The sequence below is a fragment of the Oncorhynchus gorbuscha genome, linkage group LG04 (assembly GCF_021184085.1).
Source record: "Oncorhynchus gorbuscha isolate QuinsamMale2020 ecotype Even-year linkage group LG04, OgorEven_v1.0, whole genome shotgun sequence".
Taxonomy (NCBI): Eukaryota; Metazoa; Chordata; class Actinopteri; order Salmoniformes; family Salmonidae; genus Oncorhynchus; species Oncorhynchus gorbuscha.
In genome coordinates, this window is record NC_060176.1 from 19472691 (window position 1) to 19487096 (window position 14406).

Sequence of the window (14406 nt, forward strand, 5' to 3'; positions counted from 1 at the left end):
ACTCAACATGCAGAACATCTGTATGTAACAGCCCACAGTGACACAGTCAGGTGGATGCTGTCTGCAAACACATGCTGTACATGCAGGTGCAGTTACTGTTCCTCCACCTGCCTAATATATTCTGTAAGACTTGTCTTCTTCACAGAGAAGAAACAAGGACACAGAGCCACACTCTTAGAAAAACGGTGCTATCCAGCAGCATACCACCCTGCAGCCCACTGCTGGCTTGCCTTTGAAGCTAGGCTAAGCTGCGTTGGTTCTGGTCGGTCCCGAGATGGAAATCCAGACGCTGCCGGAAGTGGTGTTGGAGGGCCAGTAGGAGGCAGTCTTTCCTCTGGTCGAAAAATATATATAAAAATTCCCTAGGCAGTGATTGGGACATTGCCCTGTGTAGGTTTCCGTCATTCGGATGGGATGTTACACGGATGTCCTGACTCTGTGGTCACTAAAGCTCCCATGGCACTTGTTGTAAGAGTAGGGGTGTTAACCCTGGTTTCCTGGCTAATTCCTGGCAGGGTTGCCTAGTGGTTAGAGCGTTGGACTGGTAACCGGAAGGTTGCGAGTTCAAACCCCCGAGCTGACAAGTTACAAATCTGTCATTCTGCCCCTGAACAGGCAGTTAACCCACTGTTCCCAGGCCGTCATTGAAAATAAGAATGTGTTCTTAACTGACTTGCCTGGTTAAATAAAGGTAAAATAAAAAATTTAATAAAAAATAAAAATCTGTCCCTCATACTGTCATGGCCACCAAATCATACCCAGCTTCCAATTTGCTCATTCATCCCTCCTCCTCTCCCCTGTAACTATTCCCCAGGTTGTTGCTGTAAATGAGAATGTGTTCTCAGTCAACTTACCTGGAAAAATAAGGGTTTAAAAAAAGGGTTATTCTGCTGTCCCTATATGAGAACTTTTTGGTTCCATGTAGAACCCTTTCCACAGAGGGTTCTACAGTTTAAATCGGAAGTTTACATACACCTTAGCCAAATACATTTAAACTCAGTTTTTCACAACTCCTGACATTTAATCCTAGTAGAAATTCCCTATCTTCAGTCAGTTAGGATCACCACTTTATTTTAAGAATATGAAATGTCAGAATAATAGTAGAGGGAATGATTTATTTTAGCTTTTATTTCTTTCATCATACACTCAATGAGTATTTGGTAGAGTTGCCTTTAAATTGATTAATTTGGGTCAAACGTTTTTGATAGCTTCCCACAATAAGTTGGGTGAATTTTGGCCCATTCCTCCTGACAGAGCTGGTGTAACTGAGTCAGGTTTGTAGGCTTCCTTGCTCGCACAAGCTTTTTCAGTTCTGCTCACAAATTTTCTATAGGATTGAAGTCAGGGCTTTGTGATGGCCACTTCAATACCTTGACTTTGTTGTCCTTAAGCCATTTTGCCACAACTTTGGAAGTATGCTTGGGGTCATTGTCCATTTGGAAGACCCATTTGCGACCAAGCTTTAACTTCCTGACCAATGTCTTGAGATGTTGCTTCAATATATCCACATAATTCTCCTCCCTCATGATGCCATCTATTTTGTGAAGTGCACCAGTCCCTCCTGCAGCAAAGCACCCCCACAACATGATGTGTTCTTCAGCTTGCAAGCCCCCCCCCTTTTTCCTCCAACATAACAATGGTCAAACAGTTCTGTTTTTGTTTCATCAGACCAGAGGACATTTCTCCAAAAAGTACGATCTTTGTCCCCATGTGCAGTTGCAAACCGTAGTCTGGCTTTTTTATGGGGTTTTTGGAGCAGTGGCTTCTTCCTTGCTCAGCGTCCTTTCAGGTTATGTCAATATAGGACTAGTTTTACTGTGGATATAGATACTTTTGTACCTGTTTCCTCCAGCATCTTCACAAGGCCCTTTGCTGTTGTTCTGGGATTGATTTGCACTTTTTCCACCAAAGTAAGTCCATCTCTAGGAGACAGAATGTGTCTCCTTCCTGAGCGGTATGACAGTTGCGTGGTCCCATGGTGTTTATACTTGCGTACTATTGTTTGTACAGATGAACGTGGTACCTTCAGATGTTTGGAATTTGCTCCCAAGGACGAACCAGACTTGTGGAGATCTTGGATGATTCCTTTTGATTTTCCCATGATGCCAAGCAGAGAGGCACTGAGTTTGAAGGTAGGCCTTGAAATACATCCACAGGTACACCTCCAACTGACTCAAATTATGTCAATTAGCCTATCAGAATCTTCTAAATCTTCTAAAGAAATTTGTGGAGTGGTTGAAAAACAAGGTTTAATGACTTCAACCTAAGTGTATGTAAACCTCCGACTTCAGCTGTATGTGGAACCCAAAAGTGTTCTACCCGGCACCAAAAACGGTTCTGCTATGGAGAAAGCCACAGAGACCCCTTTGGAACCCTTTTTTTCTAAGAGTGAGGTTGCCAACACCAGATCTGAGACATACAAGCTGTGTGTCTAGCTCAGCCCTGGTGCCAGACCCCCTGTGATTCTTCCCTATGTGCTTACAGAGACCAAAGAGAGACCAGTTCAAACAGAGGGATATGCCTCATATGAAGGGCTTAGCCAGAATGTCATCTTTCTCCATTCACACACCTGTCAGGTACAAACAGTCTACAGTCATCTATTTCGGGATTTATTCCATGTATTTTTCATAGTAAGGGAATATAATATTCTTATTTTCCTCCTGGCTCCGCTGGCTGTGCCTCCCACCTCAGCTCTCTTTCATACCCCCCTTCCCCCAGGACACAGAGATGTCCAGAGTACAGCAGGTGTCTGCTCTTCTGACTGCACCACACCACACCACCAACTGGACGTGAATGTGTGTGTGTGTGTGTATGTGCGTGCATGCGTGCAAACCTCCAACCAACAGCGCCTCGGAGTTGTCTAAGCAAAGGGAGGGGAGGAGAGGAGGGAAAGAGGGGGTGAGCGAGGAAACAGAGTGATATAGGAGGGGAGATGGGAATGTCTGTGGAGAAGGTCATGCAATAAAACACGTCTGCCTGCATTTAGACACCACTCTGCACACCACGTTTCAAATGCCACAGACCAGAACTATCATGAGCAGGCAATACAATGAGGAGTCACACAGAGGGACCAGCTGGCCCACGTGGTCTTGGGTGAGAGAGATACCAAACTAGACATGTCTCTAATGCCTGCCCTGTGATGTCTCATACTTACAATGCATACCACCCAAACACAGTGTGAATCTAATGTGAGTGTCTCCTTTCGAGCTGGAAACAGTACATTGTCTATGTTTCTTATGAAACTGTGTTAACATTATCACTCACTTTGCTTAAAGACCTCCTCCTCAAATATATATTGTCTGTTGAAATGAGGAGGCATATAAAGCCCTGTGTCCATGTGTCCTTGGCTGTCTGTACTGGAGTGTGGTGGTCTGTGAGGTATGAGGTGGAGTGTTACAGAACAGGAGGCTTGTGTCAGCTTCACTTACCTCCCATCACCATGTCATGTTTTGTCATTAATTATCATGTCTTGTCCCCGTGCTTCCCCTTCTATTCGTTTCCCTCTGCTGGTCTTATTAGGTTCTTTCCCTCTTTCTATCCCTCTCTCTCCCCCTCCCTCTCTCACTCTCTCGCTCTCTCTTCTCTCTATCGTTCCGTTCCTGCTCCCAGCTGTTCCTATTCCCCTAATCAATCATTTAGTCTTCCCACACCTGTTCCCGATCCTTTTCCCTGATTAGAGTCCCTATTTCTCTCCTTGTTTTCCGTTCCTGCCCCGTCGGATCCTCATCTATAATTCACCGTGCTGTGTCTATGTTTTGCCCTGTCGTGTCGTGTTTCCCTCAGATGCTGCGTGGTGAGCAGGTGTCTGAGTCTGCTAGGTTCAAGTGCCTTCCCGAGGCAACCTGCAGTTCTCGATCAAGTCTCCTGTCAGTTCTCGTCTTTACGAGTAGTATTATGCTTTTTGTTTTGTAAGGTTTCTTACTGGATTAAAAACTCTGTTTTCGCCAAGTCGCTTTTGGGTCCTCATTCACCTGCATAACAGAAGGATCCGACCAAGGAATGGACCCAGCGACTACAGAGGCTCGTAACACTGCCGTCGAGATCCAAGGAGCCATGCTCGGCAGACACGAGCAGGAATTGTCTGCTGCTCGCCATGCCGTGGAGAACCTGGCCGCTCAGGTTTCCGACCTCTCTGGACAGTTCCAGAGTCTTCGTCTCGTGCCACCTGTTACTTCCTGGCCTGCCGAGCCTCCAGAACCTAGGGTTAATAACCCACCTTGCTACTCCGGGCAGCCCACTGAGTGCCGCTCCTTTCTCACCCAGTGTGAGATTGTGTTCTCTCTCCAACCCAACACATACTCTAGAGAGAGAGCTCGGGTTGCTTACGTCATTTCACTCCTTACTGGCCGGGCCCGAGAGTGGGGCACAGCTATCTGGGAGGCAAGGGCTGATTGTTCTAACAATTACCAGAACTTTAAAGAGGAGATGATTCGGGTTTTTGACCGTTCAGTTTTTGGTGGGGAGGCTTCTAGGGCCCTGGCTTCCCTATGCCAAGGTGATCGATCCATAACGGATTACTCTATAGAGTTTCGTACTCTTGCTGCCTCTAGTGACTGGAACGAGCCGGCGCTGCTCGCTCGTTTTCTGGAGGGACTCCACACAGTGGTCAAAGATGAGATTCTCTCTCGGGAGGTTCCTTCCAGTGTGGACTCTTTGATTGCTCTCGCCATCCGCATAGAACGACGGGTAGATCTTCGTCACCAGGCTCGTGGAAGAGAGTTCGCATCAACGGTGTTTCCCTGCTCCGCATCGCAACCATCTCCCTCCTCTGGCTCTGAGACTGAGCCCATGCAGCTGGGAGGGATTCGCATCTCGACTAAGGAGAGGGAACGGAGGATCACCAACCGCCTGTGCCTCTATTGCGGATTTGATGGACATTTTGTTAATTCATGTCCAGTAAGAGGCCAGAGCCCATCAGTAAGCGGAGGGCTACTGGTGAGCGCTACTACTCAGGTCTCTTCATCTAGATCCTGTACTACTATGTCGGTCCATCTACGCTGGACCGGTTCGGGTGCTACATGCAGTGCCTTGATTGACTCTGGGGCTGAGGGTTGTTTCATGGACGAAGCATGGGTTCGGAAACATAACATTCCTTTCAGAGAGTTAGACAAGCCTACGCCCATGTTTGCCTTAGATGGTAGTCATCTTCCCAGTATCAGATTTGAGACACTACCTTTAACTCTCACAGTATCTGGTAACCACAGTGAGACTATTTCTTTTTGATTTTTCGTTCACCTTTCACACCTGTTGTTTTGGGTCATCCCTGGCTAGTATGTCATAATCCTTCTATTAATTGGTCTTGTAATTCTATCCTATCCTGGAACGTATCTTGTCATGTGAAGTGCTTAATGTCTGCCATCCCTCCCATTTCTTCTGTCCCCACTTCTCAGGAGGAACCTGGCGATTTGACAGGAGTGCCGGAGGAGTATCATGATCTGCGCACGGTCTTCAGTCGGTCCCGAGCCAACTCCCTTCCTCCTCACCGGTCGTATGATTGTAGTATTGATCTCCTTCCGGGGACCACTCCTCCTCGGGGTAGACTATACTCTCTGTCGGCTCCCGAACGTAAGGCTCTCGAGGATTATTTATCTGTGTCTCTTGACGCCGGTACCATAGTGCCTTCTTCCTCTCCGGCCGGGGCGGGGTTCTTTTTGTTAAGAAGAAGGACGGTACTCTGCGCCCCTGCGTGGATTATCGAGGGCTGAATGACATAACGGTTAAGAATCGTTATCCGCTTCCCCTTATGTCATCAGCCTTCGAGATTCTGCAGGGAGCCAGGTGCTTTACTAAGTTGGACCTTCGTAACGCTTACCATCTCGTGCGCATCAGAGAGGGGGACGAGTGGAAAACGGCGTTTAACACTCCGTTAGGGCATTTTGAGTACCGGGTTCTGCCGTTTGGTCTCGCCAATGCGCCAGCTGTTTTTCAGGCATTAGTTAATGATGTTCTGAGAGACATGCTGAACATCTTTGTTTTTGTCTATCTTGACGATATCCTGATTTTTTCACCGTCACTCGAGATTCATGTTCAGCACGTTCGACGTGTTCTACAGCGCCTTTTAGAGAATTGTCTCTACGTAAAGGCTGAGAAGTGCTCTTTTCATGTCTCCTCCGTTACTTTTCTCGGTTCCGTTATTTCCGCTGAAGGCATTCAGATGGATTCCGCTAAGGTCCAAGCTGTCAGTGATTGGCCCGTTCCAAGGTCACGTGTCGAGTTGCAGCGTTTTTAGGTTTCGCTAATTTCTATCGGCGTTTCATTCGTAATTTCGGTCAAGTTGCTGCCCCTCTCACAGCTCTTACTTCTGTCAAGACGTGTTTTAAGTGGTCCGGTTCCGCCCAGGGAGCTTTTGATCTTCTAAAAGAACGTTTTACGTCCGCTCCTATCCTCGTTACTCCTGACGTCACTAGACAATTCATTGTCGAGGTTGGCCTTCAGAGGTAGGCGTGGGAGCCATTCTATCCCAGCGCTTCCAGTCTGACGATAAGGTTCATCCTTGCGCTTATTTTCTCATCGCCTGTCGCCATCTGGCGCAACTATGATGTGGGTAACCGTGAACTGCTCGCCATCCGCTTAGCCCTAGGCGAATGGCGACAGTGGTTGGAGGGCGACCGTTCCTTTTGTCGTTTGGACAGACCATAAGAACCTTGAGTACATCCGTTCTGCCAAACGACTTAATGCCCGTCAAGCTCGTTGGGCGTTGTTTTCACTCGTTTCGAGTTTGTGATTTCTTACCGTCCGGGTAGCAAGAACACCAAGCCTGATGCCTTATCCCGTCTGTTTAGTTCTTCTGTGGCTTCTACTGATCCCGAGGGGATTCTTCCTTATGGGCGTGTTGTCGGGTTGACAGTCTGGGGAATTGAAAGACAGGTTAAGCAAGCACTCACGCACACTGCGTCGCCGCGCGCTTGTCCTAGTAACCTCCTTTTCGTTCCTGTTTCCACTCGTCTGGCTGTTCTTCAGTGGGCTCACTCTGCCAAGTTAGCTGGTCATCCCGGTGTTCGAGGCACTCTTGCGTCTATTCGCCAGCGCTTTTGGTGGCCGACTCAGGAGCGTGACACGCGCCGTTTCGTGGCTGCTTGTTCGGACTGCGCGCAGACTAAGTCGGGTAACTCTCCTCCTGCCGGTCGTCTCAGACCGCTCCCCATTCCTTCTCGACCATGGTCTCACATCGCCCTAGACTTCATTACCGGTCTGCCTTTGTCTGCGGGAAGACTGTGATTCTTACGGTTGTCGATAGGTTCTCTAAGGCGGCACATTTCATTCCCCTCGCTAAACTTCCTTCCGCTAAGGAGACGGCACAAATCATTATCGAGAATGTGTTCAGAATTCATGGCCTCCCGTTAGACGCCGTTTCAGACAGAGGCCCGCAATTCACGTCACAGTTTTGGAGGGAGTTCTGTCGTTTGATTGGTGCGTCCGTCAGTCTCTCTTCCGGGTTTCATCCTCAGTCTAACGGTCAAGCAGAGAGGGCCAATCAGACGATTGGTCGCATACTACGCAGCCTTTCTTTCAGAAACCCTGCGTCTTGGGCAGAACAGCTCCCCTGGGCAGAATACGCTCACAACTCGCTTCCTTCGTCTTCTACCGGGTTATCTCCGTTTCAGAGTAGTCTGGGTTACCAGCCTCCTCTGTTCTCATCCCAGCTTGCCGAGTCCAGCGTTCCCTCCGCTCAAGCGTTTGTCCAACGTTGTGAGCGCACCTGGAGGAGGGTGAGGTCTGCACTTTGCCGCTACAGGGCACAGACTGTGAGAGCCGCCAATAAACGCAGGATTAAGAGTCCAAGGTATTGTTGCGGCCAGAGAGTGTGGCTTTCCACTCGCAACCTTCCTCTTACGACAGCTTCTCGTAAGTTGACTCCGCGGTTCATTGGTCCGTTCCGTGTCTCCCAGGTCGTCAATCCTGTCGCTGTGCGACTGCTTCTTCCGCGACATCTTCGTCGCGTCCATCCTGTCTTCCATGTCTCCTGTGTCAAGCCCTTTCTTCGCACCCCGTTCGTCTTCCCCCCCCTCCCGTCCTTGTCGAGCGCACCTATTTACAAGGTACGTAAGATCATGGACATGCGTTCTCGGGGACGGGGTCACCAATACTTAGTGGATTGGGAGGGTTACGGTCCTGAGGAGAGGAGTTGGGTTCCGTCTCGGGACGTGCTGGACCGTTCGCTTATTGATGATTTCCTCCGTTGCCGCCAGGGTTCCTCCTCGAGTGCGCCAGGAGGCGCTCGGTGAGTGGGGGGGTACTGTCATGTTTTGTCATTAATTATCATGTCTTGTCCCCGTGCTTCCCCTTCTATTCGTTTCCCTCTGCTGGTCTTATTAGGTTCTTTCCCTCTTTCTATCCCTCTCTCTCCCCCTCCCTCTCTCACTCTCTCGCTCTCTCTTCTCTCTATCGTTCCGTTCCTGCTCCCAGCTGTTCCTATTCCCCTAATCAATCATTTAGTCTTCCCACACCTGTTCCCGATCCTTTTCCCTGATTAGAGTCCCTATTTCTCTCCTTGTTTTCCGTTCCTGCCCCGTCGGATCCTCATCTATAATTCACCGTGCTGTGTCTATGTTTTGCCCTGTCGTGTCGTGTTTCCCTCAGATGCTGCGTGGTGAGCAGGTGTCTGAGTCTGCTAGGTTCAAGTGCCTTCCCGAGGCAACCTGCAGTTCTCGATCAAGTCTCCTGTCAGTTCTCGTCTTTACGAGTAGTATTATGCTTTTTGTTTTGTAAGGTTTCTTACTGGATTAAAAACTCTGTTTTCGCCAAGTCGCTTTTGGGTCCTCATTCACCTGCATAACACACCAGGTCTGGTAATTACACCTGGAATTGGGGGAACCAAGATATTTACTCCCTCATACCCCAATTTCACCACATGTACGTGCACACACACACACACCATCACCTCTTTATACTACCTCTGTTCTGTTCCCTTTTTCTCATTTTCCTCTCTCTCTTTTTCCCTATCTCTTTCTCTCTTTTTCCCTCTCCCTCTCTCTTTTTCCCTCTCCCTCTCTCTCTTTCCCTCTCCCTCTCTCTCTTTCCCTCTCCCTCTCTCTCTTTCCCTCTCCCTCTCTCTTTTTCCCTCTCCCTCTCTCTTTTCCCTCTCCCTCTCTCTTTTTCCCTCTCCTCTCTCTCTTTCCCCCTCTCCCTCTCTCTTTTTCCCTCTCCCTCTCTCTCTTTCCCTCTTTTTCCCTCTCCCTATCTCTCTTTTTCCCTCTCCCGCTCTCTTTTTCACTCTCTCTTTTTCCCTCTCCCTCTCTCTTTTTCCCTTTCCTTCACTCTTTTTCCCTCTCCCTCCCTCTCTTTCTCTTTTTTTCCCTCTCCTTCTCTCTCTTTCTCTCTTTTTCCCTCTCCCTCTCTCTTTTTCCCTATCCCTCTCTCTTTTTCCCTCTCCCTCTCTCTTTTTCCCTCTCCCTCTCTCTCTTTCCCTCTTTTTCCCTCTCCCTCTCTCTTTTCCCTCTCTTTCTCTCTTTTTCCCTCTCCCTCCCTCTCTCTCTCTCTTTTTCCCTCTCCCTCTCTCTCTTTCCCTCTCCTTCTCTTTCTCTCTCCCTCTCTCTCTTTTCCCTCTCCCTCTCTCTTTTTCCCTCTCCCTCTCTCTTTTTCCCTCTCCCTCTCTCTTTTTCCCTCTCCCTCTCTCTTTTCCCTCTTTTTCCCTCTCCCTCTCTCTTTTTCCCTCTCCCTCTCTCTTTTTCCCTCTCCCTCTCTCTTTTTCCCTCTCCCTCTCTCTTTTTCCCTCTCCCTCTCTCTTTTTTCCTCTCTTTTTCCCTCTCCCTCTCTCTTTTTCCCTCTCCCTCTCTCTTTTTCCCTCTCCCCCTCTCTCTTTTTCCCTCTCCCTCTCTCTTTTTTCCCTCCTCTTTCTCTCTTTTTCCCTCTTTCTCTTTTTTCCTCTCTCTTTCCCTCTCCCTCTCTCTTTTTCCTCTCTTTTCCCTCTCCCTCCCTCTTTTTCCCTCTCCCTCTCTCTCTTTTTCCCTCTCTTTCTCTCTTTTTCCCTCTCCCTCTCTCTTTTTTCCTCTTTTTCCCTCTCCCTCTCTCTTTTTCCCTCTCCCTCTCTCTTTTTCCCTCTCCCTCTCTCTTTTTCCCTCTCCCTCTCTCTTTTTCCCTCTCCCTCTCTCTTTTTCCCTCTCCCTCTCTCTCTTTCCCTCTCCCTCTCTCTCTTTCCCTCTTTTTCCCTCTCCCTCTCTCTTTTTCCCTCTCCCTCTCTCTTTTTCCCTCTCCCTCTCTCTTTTCCCTTTCCCTCTTTTTCCCTCCCTCTCTTTTTCCCCTCTCCTCTTTCTCTCTTTTCCCTCTCCCTTCTCTCTTTCCCTTTTCCCCTCTCTTTCTTTTTCCCTCTCCCTCTCTCTTTTTCCCTCTCCCTCTCTCTTTTTCCCTCTCCCTCTCTCTTTTCCCTCTCCCTCTCTCTTTTTCCCTCTCCCTTCTCTCTTTCCCTCTCCCTCTCTCTTTTTCCCTCTCCCTCTCTCTCTTTCCCTCTCCCTCTCTCTCTTTCCCTCTTTTTCCCTCTCCCTCTCTCTTTTTCCCTCTCCCTCTCTCTTTTTCCCTCTCCCTCTCTCTTTTCCCTCTCCCTCTCTCTTTTCTTTTCCCTCTCTCCCTTTCCCTCTTTTCCCTCTCCCTCTCTCTTTTTCTCCCTCTCTCTTTCCCTCTTTTCCCTCTCCCTTCTCTCTTTCCCTTTCCCTCTCTCTTTTTCCCTCTCTCCTCTCTTTTTCCCTCTCCCCTCTCTCTTTTTCCCTCTCCCTCTCTCTTTTTCCCTCTCTTTCTCTCTTTTCCCTCTCCTCTCTCTTTCTTTTTCCCTCCCTCTTTTCCCTCTCCCTCTCTCTTTTTCCCTCTCCTCTTTCTCTTTTCTCTTTTTCCCTCTCCCTCTCTCTTTTCCTCTCCCTCTCTCTCTTTCCCTCTCCCTCTCTCTTTTTCCCTCTCCCTCTCTCTTTTTCCCTCTCCTCTCTCTTTTTCCCTCTCCCTCTCTCTTTTCCCTCTCCCTCTCTCTTTTCCCTCTCCTCTCTCTCTCTTTTTCCCTCTCCCTCTCTCTCTTTCCCTCTCCCTCTCTCTTTTTCCCCTCTTTTTCCCTCTCCTCTCTCTTTTTCCCTCTCCTCTCCTCTTTCTCTTTTTCCCTCTCCTCTCTCTCTTTTTCCCTCTCCCTCTCTCTTTTTCCCTCTCCCCTCTCTCTTTCCCTCTCCCTCTCCCTTTCTCTTTTTCCCTCTCTCCTCTCTCTTTTCCCTCCTCTCTCTTTCCCTCTTTTTCCTCTCCCTCTCTTTTCCCTCTCTCCTCTCTTTTTCCCTCTCCCCTCTCTCTCTTTTCCCTCTCCCTCTCTCTTTTTCCCTCTCCCTCTCTCTTTTTCCCTCTCCCTCTCTCTTTCCCTCTCCCTCTCTCTTTTTCCCTCTCCCTCTCTCTTTTTCCCTCTCCCTCTCTCTTTTTCCCTCTCCCTCTCTCTTTTTCCCTCTCCCTCTCTCTCTTTTCCCTCTCCCTCTCTCTTTTTCCCTCTCCCTCTCTCTTTTCCCTCTCCTCTCTCCTTTTCCCTCTCCCTTCTCTCTTTTCCTCTCCCTCTCCCTCTCCCTCCCTCTCTCTTTTCCCTCTCCCTCTCTCTTTTTCCCTCTCCCTCTCTCTTTTTTTTCCCTCTCCCTCTCTCTTTTCCCTCTCCTCTCTCTCTTTCCCCTCTTTTTCCCTCTCCTCTCTCTTTTTCCCTCTCCCTCTCTCTTTCCCCTCTCCTCTCTCTCTCTTTTCCCTCTCCCTCTCTCTCTTTCCTCTTTTTCCCTCTCCCTCTCTCTTTTCCCTCTCCCTCTTTTTCCTTTTTCCCTCTCCCTCTCTCTCTTTCCCTCTCCTCTCCCTCTCTTTCTCTTTTCCATCTCTCTCTCTCTTTTTCCCTCTCCCTCCTCTCTTTTTCCCTCTCCCTCTCTCTTTTTCCCTCTCCCTCTCTCTTTTTCCCTCTCCCTCTCTTTTCCCTCTCCCTCTCTCTTTTTCCCTTTCCTTCTCTCTTTTTCCCTCTCCCTCTCTCTCTTTCCCTCTCCCTCTCTCTTTTTCCCTCTCCCTCTCTCTTTTTCCCTCTCCCTCTCTCTTTTTCCCTCTCCTCTCTCTTTTCCCTCTCCCTCTCTCTCTTTCCCTCTTTTTCCCTCTCCCTCTCTCTTTTTCCCTCTCCCTCTCTCTTTTTCCCTCTCCCTCTCTCTTTTCCCTCTCCCTCTCTCTTTTTCCCTCTCCCTCTCTCTCTTTCCCTCTTTTTCCCTCTCCCTCTCTCTTTTTCCCTCTCCCTCTCTCTTTTTCCCTCTCCCTCCTCTTTCCCTCTCCCTCTCTCTTTTTCCCTCTCCCTCTCTCTTTTTCCCTCTCCCTCTCTCTTTTCCCTCTCCCTCTCTCTTTTCCCTCTCCCTCTCTCTTTTCCCTCTCCCTCTCTCTTTTTCCCTCTCCCTCCCTCTCTCCTTCCCTCTCCCTCTCTCTTTGTCCCTCTCCCTCTCTCTTTTTACCTTTCCTTCACTCTTTTTCCCTCTCCCCCTCTCTCTTTCCCTCTTTTTCCCTCTCCCTCTCTCTTTTTCCCTATCCCTTTCTCTTTTTCCCTCTCTTTCTCTATTTTTCCCTCTCCCTCTCTCTCTTTCCCTCTTTTACCCTCTCCCTCTCTCTTTTCCTTCTCCCTCTCTCTTTTTCCTTTTCCTTCTCCCTGTCTTTTACCCTTTCCCTCTCCTCCCTCTCTTTTTCCCTCTCCCTCTCTCTTTTTCCCTATCCCTTTCTCTTTTTCCCTATCCCTCTCTCTTTTTCCCTCTCCCTCTCCCTTTTTCCCTCTCCCTCTCTTTTTCCCTCTCCCTCTCTCTTTTTCCCTCTCCCTCTCTCTTTTTCCCTCTCCCTCTCCTCTTTTTCCTCTCTCTCTCTTTTCCCTCTCCCTCTCTCTCTTTTTTCCTCTCTTTTCCCTCTCCCTCTCTCTTTTCCCTCTCCTTCTCTCTTTTCCCTCTCCCTCTCTCTTTCTTTCCTCTCTTTTTCCCTCTCTCTCTTTTCCCTCTCCTCTCTCTCTTTTTCCCTCTCCTTTCTCTTCTTTCTTCCCTCTCTCTTTCTTTCCCTCTCCCTCTCTCTTTTTCCCTCTCCCTCTCTCTCTTTCCCTCTCTTTTTCCCTCTCCCTCTCTCTTTTTCCCTTCCTCTCTCTCTTTTTCCCTCTCCCTCTCTCTTTTCCCTCTCCCTCTCTCTTTTCCCTCCTCTCTTTTTCCCTCTCCCTCTCTCTCTTTTCCCTCTCCCTCTCTCTTTTTCCCTCTCCCTCTCTCTTTTTCCCTCTCTTTTTCCCTCTCCCTTTCCCTCTTTTCCCTCTCTCTCTCTCCTTTTCCCTCTCCATATCTCCTTTTCCCTCTCCCTCTCTCTTTTTCCCTCTCCCTCTCTCTCTTTCCCTCTCCCTCTCTCCTTTTCCCTCTCCCTCTCTCTTTTTCCCTCTCTCCCTCTCTCTCTTCTTCCCTCTCCCTCTCTCTTTTCTCCCTTTCCCTCTCTCTTTTTCCCTCTCCCTCTCTCTTTTTCCCTCTCTCTCTCTCTTTTCCCTCTCTTTTCCCTCTCCTCTCTCTCTTTTCCCTCTCCCTCTCTTTTTCCCTCTCCCTCTCTCTTTTTCCCTCTCCTCTCTCTCTCTTTCCCTCTTTTCCCTCTCCCTCTCTCTTTTCCCTCTCCCTCTCTTTTCTCTCTTTTCCCTCTCCCTCTCTCTTTTCCCTCCCTCTCTCCCTCTCCTCTCTCTCTTTTTCCCTCTCCCTCTCTCTTTTTCCCTCTCCCTTTCTCTCTTTTCCCTCTCCCTCTCTCTTTTTCCCTCTCCCTCTCTCTTTTCCCTCTCCCTCTCTCTTTTTCCCTCTCCCTCTCTCTTTTTCCCTCTCCCTCTCTCTCTTTTCCCTCTCCCTCTCTCTTTTTCCCTCTCCCTCTCTCTTTTCCCTCTTCTCTTTCCCTCTCCTCCCTCTCTTTTTCCCTCTCCCTCTCTCTTTTTCTCCCTCTCTCCTTTTCCCTCTTTCTTTTTCCCTCTCCTCTCTCTCTTTTCCCTCTCCCTCTCTCTTTCCCTCTCCCTCTCTCTTTTTCCCTCTCCCTCTCTCTCTTTCCCTCTTTTTCCCTCTCCTCTCTCTCTTTTTCCCTCTCCCTCTCTCTTTTTCCCTCTCCCTCTCTCTTTTCCCTCTCCCTCTCTCTTTTTCCCTCTCCCTCTCTCTTTTTTCCCTCTCCCTCTCTCTTTTCCTCTCCCTTTCTCTTTTCCCTCTCCCTCTCTCTTTTTCCCTCTCCCTCTCTCTTTTTCCCTCTCCCTCTCTCTCTTTTCCCTCCCTCTCCCTTCTCTTTTCCCTCTCCCTCTCTCTCTCTTTCCCTCTCCCTCTCTCTTTTTCCCCCTCTCCTCTCTCTCTTTTTCTCTCTTTTTCCCTCTCCCTTTTCCCTCTCCCTCTCTCTTTTTCCCTCTCCCTCTCTCTTTTCCCTCTTTCTCTCTTTTTCCCTCTCCCTCTCTCTTTTTCCCTATCC